At 50.4% G+C, this 19250-nt stretch overlaps 1 long non-coding RNA gene across 1 annotated transcript; it reads left to right on the top strand.

Annotated features, from left to right (window-relative positions):
* The first annotated feature begins 3240 nt into the window (after positions 1–3240).
* LOC114671008 (uncharacterized) lies at positions 3241–8758 on the top strand. Its single transcript, XR_003720895.2, has 2 exons — positions 3241–6346; positions 6950–8758. It is a non-coding gene; the product is annotated as an uncharacterized LOC114671008 (long non-coding RNA).
* The last annotated feature ends 10492 nt before the right edge of the window (positions 8759–19250 follow it).

Here is a 19250-nt window from a genome sequence, read left to right as displayed (position 1 = left end):
AGGTACCAGCTCTGCACCTGAAACCAGTTTCCTCACACTGCACCATGGCTGCAGCCGTAGGTCCACTCCAGGCCCTGTGCTGGGACTCCTGAGCCTTCCACTGGCCATCAAGTTGGAGAAGTTATTTATCAAGTTATTTACCAATGATTTCCTGAGATGGGGTGACACCAGTTCATTGAACTGACAGGCACTCATTAATCATGCTGCTGTTAAAGCAATAAAATTGAAAATGGTTTCATGTCAAGCAGTTAGAAAAGTTGCCACATTTTTGAAAAACAGGACGGCAATCATAAAACACTTATACCCTGGAAGGCAATAAGCAAGATGACATTTTATTGTGTTATGCTGCTGGTATTTGGGCACCATTTCCCCTCTGTTCCCTAGACTTTCTGTAATGTAGTTGTTCCATTCAACAATTAAAGCAAGCACAGTTTTCTGGCCAGGAAAGCTCCAGGCAGCTTCTTTTCCAGGTCATTAAATCTGATACTCAAGAGGTCGCCTGAAGCTGACTCTGCCACCAGAAGCCCCTGGAGAACTCCAGCTTTGAGGCCTCCAGGCCCTGGAGCCAGGAGCAACCTTCCTGTCTCCTCGCTTTCCTCCTGCCGCCTGGAGGGGCCAGGCTGCGGCTTCTGCCAGGGTGAGTGCCCTTGGGTTGGCAGGACCCTTGGTCAGGGATGGCAACCAGAGCTGCACGGCCTGGCCGTGCTCAGTTGGTTTCTTCGGCTCCCCTCCTTAATCCAGGAATCCAAGATGTGCAATTTCCTCATTGGGAGCTGCTTTTCTGGAGCATCCTCCTGGGGGAGAGGCTCTGTGGTTAGAGAAAGGAGCTGGTCCTTTGCCATCTCCCCACCTCACTCCTGGCCTTCCTTGACGGGAGGAGTAGAGAGCAGAGGCTCAGGGCGGCAGCACCACACACAGACCCTGTGGACGATGCCCCACTTCCAAAGCAGCCAGGAGTGTGTTTTCAGATTTAGAATCAGATTCATGAGGGGTCGGCCTCAAAGTTCATAATGGTGTGGGGAAGCGGGCAGGGCTGTGTTTCCGTGTGTGTGCCAGATCAAGCTCCCCCAGCACCTGTGGTGGGAAACGCTACCTTCCTACGCCCTTGTTTGAGAGTCATGAGACACATCAGCCCATAAACAAGCTACACGGTGTTCTCTGGCGGAGAAAGTGGCGCCCCGTGGTTAGGCCAGAGTTCCCAGGGCTGTTTCTAAATGTGGAGCCTTTTCTTGGGGGTGATCCAGATCAAGTTTGGAAAACTTTATTCTTAATACTAGAGCTTTCTTCCAACTCTCAATCCTCAAACAGACTCTTACATGGCATTGCAAATTATCAGGCAGATTTATTTGGTTTTAATTCAGTCTGAAGTGGCAGAAACAAAACACAAAGCAGCTTTTGCAAAAACTATAATTTATTGGCTCATATAACAAAAATATCCGAAGAGATGGCCTCAGGGATGGCTAGATCTAGGGGCTCAAGTGACAGTATTGAGATGTTGTCTTGTTCCATCTCACAGATCTGATTTCTCATTTGTGCCTTGGCTGTCCCCCGTGATACCAAGATAGCTGCCTGGATCTGAGTCTCACTAATACAGCTGTCCCTCAGTATCCTCAGGGGATTGGTTCCAGGAGCCCCCAAGGATGCCAGAATCCATGGATGTTCAAGTCCCTTATACAAATGGCATAGTATCTGCATAGAATGCACACACATCCTCCTGGCATAGGATCTGCATAGAATGCACACACATCCTCCTGTATACTTTAAATCATCTCCAGATTATGTATAGTACCTAATACAATGTAAATGCTACGTCAATAGTTATTATACTATAGTTTAAAAATTTGTGATTTTTATTGTTGTTTTTTTTTTCTTTTTTGAAAATTTTCTGCCTGTGGTTGGTTGAATCCACAGATGCAGACTCTTGCAGACCCAGAAGGCCAACTGTATTTGCATCTTCCTAGAAAGCCCAGAATTATTCTTTTTTGATAGTTTCAATGAAATTCAGGACAGAGTCTCACTGGTCCACCCAAGCCTACATGTCTGTCCCTGAGTCTGTCTCTGGTAAGGATTTTGATGATGCAGTTAGCCAGGTGTGAGTCACATGAGCATCTTAGATCCAGGAAAATGATCAGCCCTGCTAAACACATAGAATGATGAGATGGGTGGCTCACCAAGGAAAATGAGGCTCAGTTGTAGGAGAAGGGGGACTGCATGCGGTTCCAGCCACACCAACAGACGCTCATCGTTTTTCAAGTTCCAGATAATCTTGTCTTCTCCAACCTCCTCCTCATGTCTTTAGACCAGCTGGTCTCCCTCCTCCATCACTGCAGGGCCACACCTGGCCCAGGTCGTTCATTGTCATGCACATTATCCCTTGTGTTGTGTGGGGCTGTGTCTTTCTTATCTATCTGATTAGATTCTAAGCTCTTTGGAGAGCGGTATCTTATTTCACATTTGCTCTGTGCACATAGTGTATTAGCTCTTAGTGTCTATATCTATCAAGTGTTAAGTTCATTCTCAACACAGAATGAGAAAAAAGGAGAATGATTGAAAGGCAACTTGAAACAAACCAACATAATTTTCTGTTCTGTTTTTTTACAGATTCTCATCTTTCAGTCTGTATCATTTCAATGTCATCTGCTACAGAGAGGAACCTAGATAAGGAAGCAGGAGTTTTCTGATCACCCCCAACCCCCGATGGCCGTGACTTCCACGGGTAAGATCACATCAGGGTCTGAATGTTCATGACCTGGGTCCAGTGCCTTGTTCCCGTGTGGGAGTGGGGGTGGCGCATAAGGCTGGGTTTTCCCAGGCCCTGGACAATAAGGACTAGAAGGATTGAGAAACTACTCCAGCTCTGCTCTTCCCAGAAACAGCTGTGGTCACACATGGAGCCCAATATCATGACCCTGTAGCCCTTTTTTGGGCAGTCAGCACAGTGCCTAGTACAAAAAAGCTGCCCAGTATATCACAGTCGTGTGACTATATGAATGCACACATGATATAGTCTCTTGTGCACCAGGCAGGTGGTTACTGTTACTTGGTTAGGAGGGGAGGGGATCTATGGGGTCTGGGGTCTGTACTTGGTTAGAAGGGAAGGGAATCTATGGGGTCTGAGGTCTGTGCTGCCGTTTTGAAACTGCAGCTGATAGGGCCACAGTTGAATCAGGAAGGGAATGAAATGGTGGGGCAGGGCTCTTGAAAGATTACTTCCCTTCCTTTTTGGAAAATTAAAAAAAGCTTTAGCTCCAATGTCTTCAGGAAGCTGCTGCTGGTTTCAGCCAAGCTGAGGAACCATCGAGTGGAAACGGAAAGGACTCATTGAGAGTGCTGGAGACGAGAAAGGAAGTTGGGCATTTTCACAGCTTCAGGATGAGACAACGTTTCAGCTGAATAATGACACCGGGAGAAATCTAGTCTTTTCTGCATTGGTGCAGGTTGCCTGAAGGTGAAGCATTGACAGAAGGCAGTGTCTGAGTGCGCGCTGAAACAAGCGTGTTATGCAGACCACTGTTCTGGCCTGTTCTTTTCATTCTGGATGCTGTTAGAAGTTGAGGGACTAATTACAAGAAGAATGTTCTCCTCAAACACAGCTCGACAGCATTTGTTCCCTTTTCTCCCATCTGGAGCGTGGGGATGCTGGGCTCACCCACAGTCCTGAGTCCCAGGGTCTGACTCTAATATAAGCCTTTCCCCACACTCAGCATGAAAGCCAGGCAGCACCAGCCGGGTTCAGGAAGCTCACTGGGTTTCTGAACAGGACAGAGTATCCATCAGAAGCCCCTCGTTGACTTAAAATTCTGCATGAAATGCTGGAAAGCACAATCTCTCTCTTTGCAGAAGCATCCCACTCTCCAGAGAGCCTGGTTTGAATCGCGCCTCTGCAGAGGTACCGTTCAGACTTGTGGTGCATTTTCCTTTTCAACGGTGCATCCTCAGATGAGAGGTTTCTTCTCACCTGCTCTGGGTGTCTTACAGGTGCTGTCATCTGTTTGGAGGCACTTAGTGACTCCCGGTCTGGGAGGTGTCATGGGAGGAATGCGGGCAGAGAGGCAGCTGTGCCCATGAGTGCTCCTGGCAGCCACTTGAGCTTTCTGGGCCTCAGCTTCCTCATCTGCAGGATGGAGTGGTCACAGCGCCCACTTCGGGGGCAGCAGGGGATGAGGTGAGATGATGCAGCACATGGGGTTGAAGTGACATGGACAGGCCCACTGCTCAGTGAGCGGTCACTGGGGGAATAAACTGAGGCAGCCCCGTGGAGACACCACCTCGTGGGCTAGTGAGGACTGCACCACACACCTGTCCAGAGCCCAGGCATCCGGAAGCTATTCCCAGATCCAGGGAGATGAGATGTCCTTAGGGAACCCCAGGCTCTTGGCAGTTCTGATGCTCTGGAAATGAAATTGTAAGGAGCTGGCGTTCTTGTCTGAGTTCCGGGAGTCACATCCCATCAACTCTTGCTGGTTAATTTCACTTCAAACTAAATCTGCCATCCATCCTCCCCCAGTTCCAGAAACCTCTTTCAGAGTATCTGAGAAGCTCCCCTCACTGGAGGCACAAAATCCCATCTCCACATGCAGTTTTGTCCCGGCGTGTTTCATGGGGCTGAATCACTGGCCACGGCCTCGCAGGAAGCCCTCCTGGAGTGGAGACAGTTGTTAAAGGGCCTGAATAAATCTGTCCTTGGACAACTATTAGATTATTTCTGGCGGACAGTAGTTACATCCAGAGAATTTGAAGTGGTGACGGTTATGTGTTCGCATACAAATCTATGATAAGGCAACTCTGGACCAATTCCGCCACGTATACACGGACATTCATTAGGAGGCAAACACAGAATGGCCCATATCAAACTCTTCTGTAAGCCCGGGAAGATCCTGATCTCCTTCTTTAAACCTGACCCAGCGTCACCCTGCCGGAAGGGTTTACTAGAGGAAGGAAAAGGGAAGTCCTGGGGCAGGGTCTTTCCTTCTTAGGCAGCACCATGCTCAGCCATCCTCTGATCCACAGGCTGAACAGGGCCATGTGGGGACCGTGGGCACAGGCCAGCAGGCCTGTGTTTCCTCTACCTGTACATTCAGGGTTGGGGACATATCCCAAAATATCTTAGAAAGTCCCCTCATCGCTAACAGAAGTGCTTTTCTAAGACCTGTAATGATTTGTAATAAGTTAGCAACTTCACCCATAGATACCCACTTCTAATATTCATTACACAAATAACAACACATCTGGTGTTGATCACACTTAGCATTGGTAATGGCTGCTCTATAAACTCACCAACCCAGGGTGCAAACTCCTGGGGGCAGCAGACTCACCCAGGATAGAGGAGAAGCAACCCTCCTCTGCAGTCTTTCTTTGTATCTGGGGGAGGCAGACGGCAGCTCACAGGTAGACGATGGAGGAAGGACGTCTGAGTGTGGTCGGGTGTGAGGGAGACAAGTCAGATGCGCTGGGGCTAAATGTGGGTTTGGCCTCTGAGATTCCAGTCATGAACTGCCTCTTATTCTAGGTGGGGAATTTCGGAAAACCTGAGTCCAGAAGGTTCAATAAACACACATCCAGAGCCAGTGAAACCTGCTCTACCCATGAATTTTAACTTCAGAGAATGGTAACTTGAGATTTAAGGAGAGTTCTTCAGAGGATGGAAAGACTGGGAGCAATATCACCCCCGCCTCCCTAAGGAAAGACAGGTGTTTCCAAGGAAAGGCATGATGTGAGCATGTACTTTCTGGGGGGCCTGGGGGTGCCAGATGCCCTAAAAGCCAGTGAGGAGAATTCTTCTCAAATGCTGCTCGGATCGCTGAGAGCCTGGATGAGGATGCAGAACCCCAGGGGTCAGAGACACAGAGGGGTCACATGCTAGTGGGGCTGTCTTCCCTGGATCCTTACCTGGTGCTCCCAAGAGAGATGGAGGCAGGATGTGAGTGTGGGAGAGCCCCTTGGTGTGTATTTTAATAAACTCAGTTTATTGATGTATTGTGGTGAGGGAGAACACATACCTTGGGGAAGTGTGGACTTCTCAGTAAGAGAGCATCAAAAGGACTTAGCGTAGGACTGGGACCTGTGTTAAGTGACTTGCGAAGTGGAGTTTCTCGAATTAGATGCTGTTAGGAAGTGGGGGGTATTTCTGTGATTAAGCATTGCTATGGTTTGAATGTTTGCCCCCTTCAAAACTCATGTGAGAGCGTTGGGAAGTGGGACTGTTAAGAGGTGTTCAGCTCATGAATGGATTCATGCTATTATGATGGTTTACCTCCTCTCTGTCTCTCTGCCTTGTTATGATACAGCAAGAAAGTCCTCACCAGATGCCAGCACCTTGATATTGGACTTCCTAGACTCTAGAACTGTGAGCCAATATGCTTCTGTTTATTATAAATTTCCCAGTTTGTGGTATTCCTTTGTTGTTGTTGTTGTTGTTGAGACGGAGTCTCACTCTGTCACTCAGGCTGGAGTGCAGTGGCATAATCTCAGCTCACTGCAACCTCCACCTCCTGGGTTCAAGCTATTCTCCCACCTCAGCCTCCCTAGTAGCTGGGATTATAGGCACCCGTCATTATGCTTGGCTATTTTTTTTTTTTTTTTTTTTTTGAGTAGAGACAGGGTTTTGCCATGTTGGCCAGGCTGGTCTTGAACTCCTGACCTCAAGTGATCCGCCCACCTCACCTTCCAATGTGCTGAGATTACAGGTTCGAGCCACTGTGCCTGGTCCCAATCTGTGGTATTCTGTTATAGCAACAGAAAATGGATGAAGACAGGCATCTTAACAATTCTTAGATAGAAGCTAAGAGCAAGCCTGCGGCTGTGCTTGGTGCTGAGGCTGCAGTCTCTCACACTGGCCAAGATAGAGGGAACGTTGATTGTTTTGTGGTTTGGAACATGCTCGTGTTTTGTCTGTAATCTGATATGATCACAGTTGTTCTTGTTTTTGTCTTGCTTCATCATGTCACAGATGGCTCTGTGTGATTCAGGTGTTCCGTAAAGTGTGGGTTCACCAGGAGAACAGCTTCGCCTGACTGTGAGCACCAGGACGGCTCCCATCTGATGACATAACGACTTGGACAGATTGCAAGAGAATAGTGCAAAAGGCTGGTCTCAAAATGCTGCAGGGTGAATGCCTCCATTTGTGTAATATTCTTCAAATGACACAGTTACAGAGAGGAAGCTTTTAAAGAATAGCAGATCAGCTTCAACTCCCATAAGTAAAATGGACTTAAGTTCTGAGAAGGTGGGGGATCAGGGGCGGCGGGCTCCAGGCTCAGTGGAGGTAGCAGGTGTTTCTGCTCAGCCTGGGCTGATCTTCTGCATTGGCTTGGTCTTGTGACCCCATACCCCCACTTTGTGGCACCTCCTGTCCTGGCTCTGACCCACTGCCCAGCCCCCATCTGGGCCCTGATCCATCCCAGGTCTCTCCCAGCATGGACACCTGAGGGCGACTGGTCCCCCCTTGCAGCTCTGAGGGTCCTAGATAGAGACGGAGGCTCTTGCCCAGCACTCCCTGTGCAAGTCCCAGCCTGGTTCTGATTGGCCACAGTGGGTCACATGTTTGTCCCAGAACCAATCACTGGGAATGGGATGGAGTTGCTTGATTGGTCAGACCTGCATCACATGACTCCCTTGTGAGGTCAGCATCCAACCACAGAAAAGGGGGGGTGGTCTGTGCAGAGAAGAGGTGCCAGCAGCAGAGCCCGCCCTGTCCGCTCTGTGGTTCCACATCCGTGCCTCTGAGGACCTTGGACTCCCAGAGCGAGGCCGCAGGGTGCGGAGAATGCCTGACAGGCTCCCTTGCCCTGCCTGTGGCCTGCGGAGGACCCCCAGGGACAGTGAGGGGGGCGCCTTGCCAGTCCTGACGTCCTCCTTATCGTAGGTCTTGTGTTCCTGACCCCATTTCTTCTCTGATTTTCAAATTAATGTTTTTTCTTTCAACTCCCACTCAAACCAAAATATTTTATTTTTAATTGACAAATAATAATAGTATATACATACGGGCTGACAGATACATGAAAAATGCTGATCATCCCGGCCCCTCCAGTCAGGGCAGAGCTGAGGTTGGCCTGGGGCCGTGTCAGAGCGAGGGGCGTCTCTGGGCTGTGCCCGCAACCAAAACCTCCCACAGCAACCGTGCATCAGGGCCAGAGTGGCTGTACCGGGAGCTAGACACTGGTCCACAGGAAAAGCTGCCTGTGATGTGTCTCTGCCAGTGGGTGAACAGATCACCAAAGTCACAAAGTCGTGGGCCATAGGGCAGGACCCCGGCCTGTGTTTGTGGCCTAGACTGAGGCACAGCACAGTTGGGTTTTTTGGAGGTCTTGTCCTTTGAGCTGCTGCTTCTGAAGAGTGATGCTTTCAGGAGGGAATGAGGTCGTGGGGATTTGCCCTCTGAATGGGATCTGTGGCCTTCGAAAAGAGGCCTGATTTGGTTTGGATCCATGTCCCTTCCCGAATCTCACATCGAATTGTATTGGAGGTGGGGCCTGGTGGGAGGTGGTTGGATCATGGCGTGGATTGTTCATGAGTGGTTTAGCACCGGCCCTTTGCTGCTGCTGTCGTGACAGAGTTCTTATGAGATCTGGTTGTTTAAAAATGTGTGGCACCTCCCATCCCTCGGTGTTCCATTGGTGTGATATGCCGGCTTCCCCTTCGCCTTCCGCCACGATTGTGAGTTTCCTGAGGCCTCCCCAGAAGCCAAGCAGAAGCCACTATGCTTCCTGTACAGTCTGTGGAACCGCGAGCCAATTAAACCTCTTTTCTTTATAAATTACCCAGTCTCAGGTGTTTCCTTACAGCAGCGTGAGAACGGCCTAATACGAGCCCTGCTGAAGCGCCTGTCCCTTCTCCCTGTGAGGATGCAGTGAGAGGGCGCCCGAGAGCCCTCACCAGATACGGAGGCCTCTGGCCCCTTGACCTTGGCCTTCCCGGCCTCCAGCACTGTGAGCAACACGTCTCTGTTGTTTCCAATGACTCAGTCTGAGGGATTTCGTTATGGCAGCCCAAATGGACTGAGACGCCTCCTCCACGTGTGTATTTCATAAACGTTATAAAACCAGCCCTGCCTCTCCTACCTCCCCTGCTCCTTTCCCAGCTCTAACAGGAAAGCTCGTCTGCCTCTGCTCCCGGCTGGTGGCGCTGACCGAGGCCATGGGCCCTGGTGGTTGATGAGGCGTGAAGCAGGGGCAGGCGCTTAGAGACTGGGTTTACTCCCTCTTCCCTGAAGTTCTCAGACACACGAGGGGCCACGTCTGGCTCCTTGGCATCTTCTGGGCTGAGGAGTTAGCAGGGGGACAGAGAATGAGAGGCCATCATTGCTGCTGTTCGGGATGTGGGCAGGTCGGGGTGGTGCCAGCTGTGTGCACATGACCCCCACTGTCCTGGCCGCATTGACTGGGCTCCCTTCCACGCCCTGTCTCCTGCTGGGAGCCCTGTGTTCTGAGGGTCCACAGGCAGCAGTGGGCTGTATGGGAGGGGACCCTGAACAGCACTGAGGTCACCAGCTGGGCGGGGTCCTGGCTGCAGCCGTCTCTCAGCCCAGGTTCCCTCTTACACGTCAGTCAGGGCCTGGCCACACCCTCAGGGGCTGAGCCACTCTCTGGGGGAGCCACAAACAAGGACAGCTTCCTCCGCCGGAGGAGTTTCTGATTAGCTGGATGTGGTCATGACCCAAATGGGTGGAGTGCGCATGTCCAGGGCAAGGCGCACACCTGCTCTGAGGCGAGATCTGCCTGCGAGGCAGTGACTGTTGCAAAGGGAAAGGATTGTGGAATTTGAGCTTCCATCAGTGGCACCTACAAAGAGCTCGGAGCAAGGCTGATTTTTCTTTTTAAAATTTTTAAAGTACTATTTTTTAGAGTCAGGGTCTTGCTCTGTCACCCAGGCTGGAGTGCAGTGGTGCCATCACAGCTCACTGCAGCCTTGCGTTCCTGGGCTTAGGTGGTCCTCCCACCTCAGCCTCCCAAGTAGCTGGGACCACAGGCGTGTGCCACCCCACCTGGCTAATTTTTGTATTTTTTATAGAGACAGAGTCCTGCCATGTTGCCCAGGCTGGTCTCGAACTCCAGGCCTCAAACTATCCTCCTGCTTCACCGTCTTAAAGTTCTGGGATTACAGGCGTGAGTGATTTTTCTTTCAGTGAATCGCTGTCAGCTGCGGGGAGGAGATGCTTTTGGGGCTGTGTGGTTCAGCTCCGCCGGTTCAGGGGCTGCAGCGCCTCCCAGGGGCTGTGTGAGGATCACCTGCCATCGCTTTACCAACCCAGCCCTTTAAAGAGTGTCAGAGGCTTCAGTGAGAGGTCCTCGCGCTTCCTGGAGGTCTGGGAGGACCATTCATCTTGTCCACCAAAATGCAGGAACGACATGTCTTCAGAACGGACTCCAGGCCCCTCGGTCATCAAACTCCTGCTGAAGCGTGGTCAGTTGGGAGGGGGTTTGAGGGATGTTCTGTGACAGAGGGTGGGAAGGGGAAGTTGTATTCAAGTCTGCTGTTCCTTGTTCTCCCTTTCTCCCTGCTGACTTAAACCTTCTAGAACCACAGGACCTGGGCAGAATAGGTCCCTTTGCTTTGTTGAGGACGGCAGGTTACCATTGAAAAGAGGACTGTGTGCTCTCTCGAGGGTCTACCTTAGAAGATGAAGTGATTCTGAAGTTCTGCTTCGGGAGAATAAATGACTGCCGCACCTTCCTTCGAGGTACAGTGAAGCTGAGAAGGTAGTTGAGTTTGCAGCCTTGGTGAATAATGGTACAGTTTCTTCTTTTTACTCTGTGCTTGTGATGGTCTAAAAGTCCAGTACTGCTTTAAACGCAACTCACATATTTTCATGTTTTATGTTTTTATTTATATATTCACTTATTATGTATATTTATATGCTTAATTTTTTTGAGACTTCGTCTTTGATTTTAGATTATTTAGACATGTGTTGTTCAATTTCCAAATATTTGGGGATTTTCCAGATGTCTTGCTGTTATTGATTTCCACTTGAATTCTATTATGCCTCAAGAACATACTTTAATGAGTTACATGTTTTCATTGGATGGCCTGATTTTGCGAGTGCCTCTGTGCACTGGAGAACGATGCCCATTCTGCAGTTACCGACTGCAGTGTCCTGGAGTGTCCGTGAAGTCAAGGTGGTTGGTTGATAATGCTGCTCAGGTCATCAATAGCCTTACTGATTTTCTGCCTACTTGTTTTACCAATTTCCGAGAGTGCAGAATAGAGGAGTCCTCTAATTGTGAATTTGTCAGTTTTCCCTTTCAGTCCTGGCAGTTTTTGCCTCATGTAATTTGAAGTTCTGTTGTTAGGCAGTGGATATTTAGGATCGTCCTGACTTCCTGGCACGTGTGCCTGTTTGTCAGTGTAGAATCTCCTTGTTCTGAAGTCCACTTGGCCTGAAATCAATGTTTCACTCCAGCTTTCTTTCAGGTGGTGTTAGCATAGTATTCCTTCTCCTTGGTTTACTCCTGGCGGATGTATGTTTTCATGTTTAAAATGGGTTTCTTGTAAACAGCCTGTATTTGATGCTTGCCTATTTCTGTCCGGTCTGGCATTCTCTGCATGTTAACTGGTGGCTTTGACCACCCACATTTAAAAGGATTATTGATGGAACGAGAGTAATAACTACCATCTTGTCAGTTGTCTTGTATTTTTCCATTTGTTCTGTTTTTCCCCTTTCTTTCTGCCTTTCCTGAGTTTAATGGTACATTTGTTATTATTCCATTTCATCTTCTCAGCTGATATTATGTAGAACCTGTTTTAAAACATTTGGTTGTGAATTGTGGTTTGTAATATTCATTTTTTAAATAATCTGAGTCCACCTCCAAGTAATATACTATTGCTTCACTGGAAGCATGCGGACCTGGTAGCGGGATGTCCCCAAGCCCTCTGCCATCGTGCGGACCTGGTAGCGGGATGTCCCCAAGCCCTCTGCCATCGTGCGGACCTGGTAGCGGGATGTCCCCAAGCCCTCTGCCATCGTGCAGACCTGGTAACGGGATGTCCCCAAGCCCTCTGCCATCGTGCGGACCTCGTAACGGGATGTCCCCAAGCCCTCTGCCATCGTGCAGACCTTATGGCAGGATGTCCCCACCCCGCTCTGCCATCCCCGTGCCACTGTCGTTCCCATGCATTTCCATTTTCCATGTTGTACACACAATTCATTGGTACTATTTGTCTTAGTCTCTTTGGGCTGCTCTAACAAAATACCATCAGCTTGGTGGCTTCTAAACACAAACACTTATTTCTTGCAGTTTTGGAGGCTGGGAAGTCTCAGATCAAGGCATGGGCAGATTTGGCATCTGGTAAGAGCCCACCTCCTGGCTTACCAACAGCAGCTTCTCACTGCGTCCTCAATGGTGGAAGGGGAAGGCAGCTCTCTGGGGTACCTTTTATGAGGGCACTAATCCCACTCATGAAGGCTCCTCTACCCTCATGACCTCATCACCTGCGGAAGACCCCACCTCCTAATGACACCACTTCAGGGGTTGGGATTTCAGAAAATGAGTTGTACAGGGGACACCAGCATTCCAACCATAGCACTAGTATTGCTTAGTCATTGATCTTTCAGAGCAATTAAAAATAGAAAAAATAGATATGTTATCTTCGTTTATTCCATTCTTATGATACTTATACCTTTTTTGCTCCATGTTCTGACCTATATCATACTCCCTTTGCTTGGAGAACTTCTTTCACCATTTCTCATAGGGCAGGTCTGCTGAGTGCATGCCCTCAGTTTTGTTTACCTGGGAGAGTCTTTCTTTCTCCTTCATTTTTGAAGGATACTTTCAATAGATGTAGAATTCTGAGAGCTTTTTAGTCTTTTAGCACTTTAAAGATGTTACTTGTCTTTTTGCTTGCATAACTTCTTTTTTTCCTTCAACTTTTCAGTTTCCCCAAACATGTGCAGGATGTGCAGTTTTGTTACATTGGTAAACGTGTGCCATGGTGGTTTACTGCACAGATCGTCCCATCATCTGGATATTAAGCCCAGCATGCATTAGCTATTCTTCTGGGTGCTCTCCCTCCCGCTTCACCCCTTCTCCAGCAGGCCCCAGTGTGTGTTGTTCCCCTCAGGTGTCCATGTGTTCTCATCATTCAGCTCCCACTTACAAGTGAGAACATGCAGCAGTTGGTTTTCTGTTCCTGCATTAGTTTGCTGAGGATAACGGCTTCCAACTCCATCCATGTCCCTGCAAAGGACATGATCTCATTCCTTTTTATGACTGCATAGTGTTCCGTGGTGTATATGTGCCACGTTTTCTTTATCTAGTCTATCACTGATGGGCGTTTAGATTGATTTCATGTCTTTGCTATTGTGAATAGTGCCGTGGTGAACATACACATGCACGTACCTTTAAAATAGAATGATTTATATTGCTTTAGGTGCATACCCAGTAATGGGATTGCTGGGTCAAATGGCATTTGTGCCTCGAGGTCTTTGAGGGATCGCCACACTGTCTTCTACAATGGCTGAACTAATTTTCACTCCCACCGACTGCGTGAAAGTGTTCCTTCTTCTCTGCAACCTCACCAGCATCTGTTGTTTATTGACTTTTTAACAATAGTCGTTCCGACTGGTGTGAGGTGGTATCTCATTGTGGCTTTGGTTTGCGTTTCTCTAATGATCAGTGATGTTGAGTTTTAAAGACTTAAATGTAAAACCCGAAACTATAAAATCCCTAGAAGAAAATCTAGGCAGTGCCATTTAGGACATAGGCACGGGCAAAGACTTCATGACAAAAATGCCAAAAGCAATTGCAGCAAAAGCAAAAACTGACAAATGGGATCTAATTAAACGAAAGGGCTTCTGCACAGCAAAAGAAACTATCATCAGAGTGAACCGGCAACTGACAGAATGGGAGAAAATGTTTGCAATCTATCCATCTGACAAAGGGCTAATATTCAGAGTCTGCAAGGAACTTAAACACATTTACCAGAATAAACCAAATAACCCCATTAAAAAGTGGGCCAAGGACGTGAACATATACTTCACAAGAAGACGTACACGTGGCCAACAAACATATGAAAAAAAACTTGCATAATTTCTATGAGAAGTATTCCATAACTTTTATCCCTGTTTCTCCATGGGGAATGCTTCCCGTTCACCCCCTTTCTGGTTGTGTTCAGGATTTTCTTTCTGTCTGGTTTTCAGCAGTTTGAATGTGGTGTGTCTCGGTGTTGTTTTTGGTGCTGTTATTGTTCATCCTTCTTGGTGTTCTTTAGTTTCTTAGGTTTGTGATTTGTTGTCACTAATTTTGGTAAATTCGCAGTGATCATTCTTTCAAATATTCTTTTTGTCCCATTCTCTCTTCTCCATCTACAAATCCAAGTACAGCCATTTTAGACTTGCTGATTTTGTTTCACTATTTGTGGAATTTTTTCCTTCTGGGCGCCTAGGGTGAGGGCCTGTGCTGACCTAGTCAGGAACCCGGTTGGGTTTGAAGTTTGTTGTTGCTATGGTTACCTTGCTCCACTGGGGACTTCCCACTCCTCTAGAGACCAGAGACACTTTGCATTTTCTCTCTCTTTGCCTTGGGTCCCCCTTCCATGCTGCGCTTCAGAGCAACTGCTGTCCACTGATCATCTTATTCGTGGCTTCTTACCACGGTGGTGGGATGTGGGGACACATTCTCTGATGCTCTGGTCAGGCCTTATGGGGGTGGGGAGCTGTAAAATGGGATCTGGGGTCTGGCATCCCAAGTGACCCTTCCCCTCTCTCAGGGCAGAGCTGTTTTTGTTTCCTTGTTCCCCTCCCTATCTGCAGTGGGATCCCCGGGGGCTCCCAGCACTGGCGCCGTGGTCCCATCCGCCCTGGGTGGTGTCTCCACAGCAGCCCAGCCCTCCCCACTGCAGCGCTGCTTCGGGATGGGCCCCAGTTCTCCCTGTGGGCCCCGGCTGGGTTTCCCAGAGAAAAGGCCTGGAACCTGCGGGTGTGGAGCCCCAGGTCTGCTGCTGTGTGTGCCTCTGAGTCTCCCACCAGCCCGCAGTCCATGGCTAACACGTTTCCATTTTCACTTCAACCTCCCAGGCAGGTACTCGGGGCCTCTTCTGCCTGCAGGCGCCGGTCTCTTTCCCCCTCTAGGTTCCGGGTCAGTCTCAGTTCCCACAGACTCAAGGAGAGCAGTCCTGCAGCTTTTTCTTCTTCTTGTCCGGGTGGGAGCAACACCCTTTCCTACTTTCTGCTTCCCTAAACTTCAGCCATAGTTCAGGACAAGGCTTTTAAAATAGCTTCTGCTGAGATGTAAAACAAAACAAAGGCCGAGAATTCCATCCAGCTTCAATCACCAGCTGAAATACAACATCACATTGTATTCATGCTCCAGCATCCAGAGAAGGCAGCCTCCGTTTTCACCTGAGCTGAAATGAGGATCCTGAGTGGCCCCTCAAGCCGTTTCTTCCACGACTGGGTAAGTAGCTTGTGGCTGTTCTGACGAGTGAGGAAAGGCCCTGGTGTTTGGCTCACGCACTCCTCGCTGCCAGGGCCTCTTCCGACTTGTAGCAGGATGAGCCCGCACCGTCCAGCCAGGCAAGGGTGAGGACAAGGGAAGAGCGGCCAGGCCTGCTTGCTTTGCATTTTCTGGAAATGCCAGATTTGTGCCACTCTTTGTGCTTATGTGAGCCGCCACTCCTCCGGTGATGCCACAGCCAGTGTGATTGTCCTGGCGAGGTGGAAGACACGTGCACGCCGAATGAGACCAGACGGACCCAGGCTGGTGAGCAGGGGGATAAATACCCTCAGCAAAGTCTCTGGAGAATTCGAAGGGATGATGGACTGTAACAGCCCACAATGCGAGCAGCATCAGCGTTATGGAAATGCTTCCTTCTGGGTCTTAAATACAGAGGCCAAGAAACAACAAAGGGTCCACTGTCCCTCGTTAATCACTCGGACACACTCTAGAGTTTCTGGAACATGCAGCCAGCATTTATTATTCCCACAGAAGTCTGGAGCCCGTGGGCTTCCATTCCAGTTGTGCAGACAGCAGCGGGGTCGTCTTTGCCAGTGGTCTGATTTGCTCTCTCCTCTTCCGCCGTCTTCCATCCAGCCCAGGCAGCAGGGCCATGGATGCTGTTGGTCCAGGTTTCCCAGGGCCGGCGGGAGGTCCACTCTGCCCTGTTGCTCCAGAAACTTCCAGTGTCTTTGAGACCATGCTCCTGCCGGCAGGAGGGCAGTAGGCATGAGTCGGGACTTCCTGTGGCAGGTGCTGGAAATCCCGGCCGGTGGGCTTAGCGGGAACTGCAGAAGACAGTGGGACAGACAGGGTCCTGCCCTCTGGAGTTGACATTCTAGCTGCAAACATGGTCCTTAAACCAGGCAATCCACAGAGAGGCCCATCATCACAGAGGGAGGTGGGAGTGATGAGCGGAGGCCCAACCCAAGGGCCTGTACTGTGTTCCCAGGGCGTCTGGGGACGAGACAGTCACCCTGAGACCCAAGGAATGAAACAGGGAAGGAGGGCTTCCTAGGCAGAGGACAGTGAGCACAAAGACCCTGATGTTCAAGCCCCCAGAAGGAGGCCTCTGAGGCTGCAGCAGAGTGAGCTGGGGAGAGGGGTGCGAGGGGAGGCTGGTGTGGGCTCGGCTGTATCTGACCCGGCCTCTGGGAGGTGGTGTGGGCTCGGCCGTGGCTGACCCGGCCTCTGGGAGGTGATGGGTGAGGGCTTCTTCCCTGCTGTTCCAACCTTTAGACCCATCTACTCCAGAGGAGACCTCTGTTTCCCACGCTTGCTCATCTCCCCAGACCCCTGACTTTCAGGTTCCTTGGGACACTGCCTTCCTGCTTCAGGAGCAGGTGTGGGGAAAGCAGACACCCAGCCCTGCCGCCCTGTCCTGCAGTGTAGACTTTTGGTGAGAGTCATAGGAACTGATTCTGAAATGGTAGGAATTGGGGTCCTGACCAGTTGAGGGAGACACCAGGAGCAACTTTAAAGTACCATAATCCTCATTTAAATATGTCCCTTTCATTTTGAGTTCCTGACAATTTAGGCATAACCTGAATTGAATCCGACCCTCGCATTAGAGACAAACAAAGGTACCAGGCAGATGCCTGCCTGATTTAAGAGAACTGCCATCCCCAGGCACCATAAACATTGATTTTCTTGTTGTTGTATTAAATTTTCATTATAAATTGGTTTTATTCACTAAAGCAATGATCCTGTTAGTAATCCTAGCTCTGGTCACCACTGCATGACTTGGGAGTGAGGAAGCCAGGCTTTTAGGAACAGCGAGCGTCTTTATTGTGGCTGTGCCACAGTGTTCCAGTGGGAGGGTCGGGAGGGCACCCGTGTTACTGGCACTCCCCACGCACAGGCACCCTATGGCGGCGATGCCTGGGACCTCGTCTCACTCGCTCAAGATCCTGGGAGACGTGTCATTATCCTCATCTTACAAACACAGAACAGGCAGATAAGGCCGTTCCGATTTTCCAGAGGACACAGAATTTTTAAAAGAGGAAGAAAAGGGCCCTGAACACAGCACAGCCCTGAACACAGCGGTGGGCCCCGTAGCAGAAGGAAGTTAGTGGCCTTCACTTCCCCTTGCTGTCTGTTGCCTTGCAACCCCCGCCCCCATTCAGGACGCTGTGGAGCTAACCCCCCCAAGGGGGCAAGGGACAGGATGTGCTGGAGCCTCTGCCAGAGACGCCCTCAGGGCTCAGCCCAGCCCCAGCAGGTTCCCAGCAAGCAGGGGGCATTGGCAGGAGATGATGTCCTCTCTGCCATGGCTCACACAGCCGAAGGCCCAGGGTGGGGCAGGAGGTGAGAGCCAGGCACTGTGCTGGGGTACACACGCGAGCACCCATGCGCACACACACACACACGAGCACCCATGCACACACACACACACACGAGCACCCATGCACACACACACACATGAGCACCCGTGCACACACACACACGCGAGCACCCATGCACACACACACACGAGCACCCATGCACACACACACACACACACACATGCGAGCACCCATGCACACACACACGCGAGCACCCATGCATACACACACACACGAGCACCCATGCGCACACACACACACGAGCACCCATGCACACACACACACACACGAGCACCCATGCACACACACACACACACACGAGCACCCATGCACACACACACACACACGAGCACCCATGCGCACACACACACACGAGCACCCATGCGCGCACACACACACGAGCACCCATACGCGCACACACACACACACGAGCACCCATGCGCACACACACACACACGAGCACCCATGCGCACACACACACACGAGCACCCATGCGCGCACACACACACACACACGAGCACCCATGCACACACACACACATGAGCACCCATGCACACACACACACACGAGCACACGCACACACACGAGCACACGCACACATATATGCATTCTTAACCCTTTCAACAACGAGAGTAACGTCCTGGCGTGCTCTGGGCTGCCCACCTGGAGAAGGGGCGGGGGTCTCTGAGAGGGATTCCACCCACACAACTCACTGCCATCGGGGTGTCCTGACAGCATCTGTTAGGGCCCAGCCAATTGCAGAAATCCCAGCATGCACTGGCCTAAGCAGAAGGGGGACTGACCGACGCAGGTGACTGTAAAGTCCAGAACTGAGAAGCTTTGGCGTGGCAGGAATTGTTTGGTAATTGCAGCACCAGGGCCCAGCTTCTCCTTCGTATCCTCTGTGTTGGCTTCAGACTGAGGTCAACTCTGCCCCCTCGGTGGCAGAATGGCTGTGGCAGGGGTTCAGGCCCATGGGAGAGTCCCTGTCCCACCTGCTCAGACAGAGGCCTGCACCTGGGGGAGGAGGGGAACTCAGGCTGGGCCTGTGCCCTCCCTGAGCCAGACCCTGTAGAGGGGATTCACTCATCACCCTGACCTGAATCTCATCGTCCACCTTGGCTCTGGGGTGCAGCCAGCACCCCTAAACCACAGGGCCTGAAAGCTGGGGCACTGCTCCTCACAGGGAATTTGGAGCAGTTACGAACTTTTTGGCCTGAACGCTGGGTAGCCATGACCAATAAATGGACATCACACTTGGGATGAGGCCTTCACTTCCGGAGCAAGAGGGAGCATCGGGCAAGCCTACCCTGGAGGCGTTGACGGAGTACAGGTGACCCCCGCCCTGGGGTCGGGACACAGAGGGGGGCTGAAATGTGAAGACAGAGCATGTGACTTCCACTGACCCCACCGTACTGAAATTTTGTTGTGGATGGTCATTTCCGTCTTACAGAATTTAAACTAAAACTACTTAAAGTGCCAGCAACTTTCAGATCTC

Source organism: Macaca mulatta, chromosome 11, assembly GCF_049350105.2.
Source record: "Macaca mulatta isolate MMU2019108-1 chromosome 11, T2T-MMU8v2.0, whole genome shotgun sequence".
NCBI lineage: Eukaryota > Metazoa > Chordata > Mammalia > Primates > Cercopithecidae > Macaca > Macaca mulatta.
Note: the sequence above shows the minus strand (reverse complement) of the source record. Positions and strands in the feature narration are given on the sequence as shown.